This window comes from Lipotes vexillifer, unplaced genomic scaffold, assembly GCF_000442215.2.
Source record: "Lipotes vexillifer unplaced genomic scaffold, Lipotes_vexillifer_v1.1 scaffold196, whole genome shotgun sequence".
In the NCBI taxonomy this organism is placed as follows: domain Eukaryota; kingdom Metazoa; phylum Chordata; class Mammalia; order Artiodactyla; family Lipotidae; genus Lipotes; species Lipotes vexillifer.
In genome coordinates, this window is record NW_006775077.1 from 3732756 (window position 1) to 3736899 (window position 4144).

Genomic DNA, 4144 nt, shown 5'->3' on the forward strand with positions numbered 1-4144 from the left:
TGGGATCCTCCCGAAACGGGGCACGAACCCGCGTCTCCTGCATCGGCAGGCGGACTCTCAAGCACTGCGCCACCAGGGAAGCCCCTAGTATTTGTATTTCTTTTTTTTTTTTTCACATCTTTATTGGAGTATAATTGCTTTACAATGGTATGTTAGTTTCTGCTTTATAACAAAGTGAATCAGCTATACATATACATATATCCCCATATATCTCCCCCCTTGTGTCTCCCGCCCACCCTCCATATACCACGCCTCTAGGTGGTCACAAAGCACCAGGCTGATCTCTCTGTGCAATGTGGCTGCTTCCCACTAGCTATCTATTGTACATTTGGTAGTGTATATATGTCCCGGCAACTCTCACTTCATCCCAGCTTACCCTTACCCCTCCCCATGTCATCATGTCCATTCTCTGTGTCTGTGTCTTTATTCCTGTCCTGCCCTTAGGTTCTTCAGAAAGATGGGTTTTTTTGTTTGTTTGTTTTTTTTCCAGATTCCATATATATGTGTTAGCATATGGTATTTGTTTTTCTCTTTCTGACTTACTTCACTCTGTATGGCAGACTCTAGGTCCATCCACCTTCCTACAAATAACTCAATTTTGTTTCTTTACATGGCTGAGTAATAGTCCATTATATATAAGTGCCACATCTTCTTTATCCATTCATCTGTCAATGGACACTTAGGTTGCTTCCAGGTCCTGGCTATTGTAAATAGAGCTGCAAGGAACATTGTAGTACTTGACTCTTTTTGAATTATGGTTTTCTCAGGATATATGCCCAGTAGTGGGATTGCTGGGTCATATGGTAGTTCTATTTTTAGTTTTTTATGGAACCTCCACACTGTTCTCCACAGTGGCTGTATCAATTTACATTCCCACCAACAGTGCAAGAGGTTCCCCTTTTCTCCACACCCTCTCCAGCATTTATTGTTTGTAGATTTTTTGATGATGGCCATTCTGACTGGTGTGAGGTGACACCTCATTGTAGTTTCGATTTGCATTTCTCTAATGATTAGTGATGTTGAGCATCCTTTCATGTGTTTGTTGGCAATCTGTATATCTTCTTTGGAGAAATGTCTATTTAGGTCTTCTGCCCATTTTTGGATTGAGTTGCTTGTTTTTTTGGTATTGAGCTGCTTGTATATTTTGGAGATTAATCCTTTGTCCATTGATTCGTTTGCAAATATTTCCTCCCATTCTGAGGGTTGTCTTTCCATCTTGTTAATGGTTTCCTTTGCTGTGCAAAAGCTTTGAACTTTCATTAGGTCCCATTTGTTTATTTTTGTTTTTCTTTCCATTTCTTTATGAGGTGGGTCAAAAAGGATCTTGCTGTGATTTATGTCACAGAGTGTTCTGCCTATGTTGTCCTCTAAGAGTTTGATAGTGTCTGACCTTACATTTAGGTCTTTAATCCATTTTGAGTTTATTTTTGTGTATGGTGTTAGGTAGTGTTCTAATTTCATTCTTACACATGTAGCTGTCCAGTTTTCCCAGCACCACTTATTGAAGAGGCTGTCTTTTCTCCAATGTATAGTCTTGCCTCCTTTAGCAGAAAAAAGGTGACCATATGTGCATGGGTTTATCTCTGGGCTTTCTATCCTGTTCCATTGATCTATAGTTCTGTTTTTGTCCCAGTACCATACTGTCTTGATTACTGTAGGTTTATAGTATAGTGTGAAGTCCAGGAGCCTGATTCCTCCAGCTCCATTTTTCTTTCTCACGATTGCTTTGGCTATTAGGAGTGTTTTGTGTTTCCATACAAATTGTGAAATTTTTTGTTCTAGTTCTGTGAAAAATGCCATTGGTAGTTTGATAGGGATTGCATTGAATCCGTAGATTCCATTGGCTCCCATGTGCAGAAAAATCCATGAGAGGTTTCACTCTACTTGCTGCCTCCTAAAAGGAGACCCACCTTGATTTGCCTTGTGAGACTCTAAGGGAGAGCCCTGCTGAGCCCACCTGGACTTCTGACCACAAAACCGTGGGATAATAAATGGGTGTTGTTTTAAGCTGCTAAGTTTGTGGTACTTTGTTAAACAGCCACAAAAAGAAAAACTAATAGAGACAAGGATGGATTGTGGTTTTTAAAGACATGGCTGGGGTAGGGCTCATTAAGTGCCCTCAGAACAAGCGTTCATAAAGGTGAAGGAATCAGGCATGTGAATATCTGATGTGTGAGTGTTTTAGGCAGAGAAGTAGCCAGTGCATGAGTATAGGGCAAAATCTGGGAGCTGGGGACAGTGTGGAAGCCCAGAAGGCCGGAATAAAGTGAGAAAGGGGGACATAGGGGCGATGAGAGCAAACATGGATCGGGGAGCAGATCACACAGAGCTGGGTGGTCTTTGTAAGGATTTTGGATTTTCACTGGGTGAAATGGGAAATTAATGCATGACTTTTAAGTAGAGGAATGTCATAACTGACTTTGTATTTACAGGAGCGCTAGTAGAAGCAGGAAGAAGAGGTTTGGGGGGAACTGGACGATGATGGTGGCAACTGAGGTGGAGAGAAGTGGTTAGATTTTGGAAAATGTATGATTGCCATACAAAACTCAACCCAAAAGCAAGTGGCTGGCTGCAGGTAAGGTTATGATTGAAAGGTGTTGCTCTGATCCTACGGATTTGCTTGCCAGGGTGTGATGGTTAATGTTATATATCTGTTTGGCTCAGTCACCATGCTCAGATAATTTTGTCAAACCTTGGTCCAGATATTTCAGTGAAGGTTATTTTTTAGATGAGATTAACATTTAATCTGTCAGCTTTGTGTAAAGCTGTTAACCCTCTAAAAGGTAGTGGACTTTATCCAATCAGTTGACCTCTCCTAAAGAAGAGGGAATTCTTCCAGCAGGTGGCCTTCAGCCTGAACTGCTACTCCTCCAGGTCTGCAGCCTACCCACCCTGCAGATTTTGGACTTACCAGCCTCCACAGTCATGTGAACCAATTCCTTGAAAGAAATCTCTCTCTTTGTGTATACAGCAGACCCCCCACACAGTCAAAAATCCACATGTAATTTATGTCCACACTCAGTAACCAAGGTTCTGCATTCTTTGGTCCACCCAACGTTGGATCGCATAGTACTGTAGTGTTTACTATTGAGAAAACTTCCACGTGTAAGTGGGGACCCACAGTTCAACCTGTGTTGTCTGAGGGTCAGCTATGTATATTCCATCATGTTGGCTGTGTTTCTCTGGAGAACCCTAACACCAAAGGTCTTTGGTAGACTGCAGATAAGAGGTGCCTGGAGATGGTGGAAAAACCTTACCCCGAATTGTGTTCCTTTATTATTGAGCTCCTGCCGTGTGTCAGAGCTTGGTTAGGACCCTGGGGATACGACAGGAGGAAAGAGGAAGATGAGGTCCCTGCCCAACTTTGCCACTGCTCTGCCCTTTGGAAACACTACTTAAACACTCTAGGTTTTGGGTTCTTCACTTAAAAATAGGCATGTGACTAACCTCATTCGGTCCTTGAGAACATTAAATGTCATAATGCATATAAAGTATTTAGTGGTGAACTGGGCTCAAAGTGAGCTCTTAATAATGACAGTGTTATTATTACTGTCTCCCACTCAAAGGGCATTATGTGGCTGCCATGACTGTTAATAGTACAAGTGGTAATAACAGCAGAAGAGATAATAACACCTTACACTGATTTGACTCACTTAACATTTTAAAGAACTTTCGTATATTATTTCATTATTATGCCACTGATAACCTGTGTAGATTATTATGCTTTTAACATCAATGGAAACCAGGAAAATGTTGTATGATTTTATCCTCAGTTAAGCATAGGGATATAAGGGTCTGTATACACAAATCCAACGTTCTACCTACTATGGATGAATTATTTGGCTGCTGTGATGAGTAATCAGTGTTGAAAAAATTATTATTGAACCAAAAGTCAATAAAATATACATGGAAAATATTAAAAAGAATCATACAATTTTTATAAGAATATTTTAAGGGACATATAATTTTTTTGAAAACTTAAAAATTAAACAATAAACACAAGTTTTCTGCATTTTAACACTCAATTGTGCATATATTGTGTCATTAATGGAACTTTGCAAAATTACAGTGGAAACAATGTCAATTTTACTTTGGCATTTTCCAAAGAGTTTTGCACCGGAAGCTATTGCATTATAGTTTAATT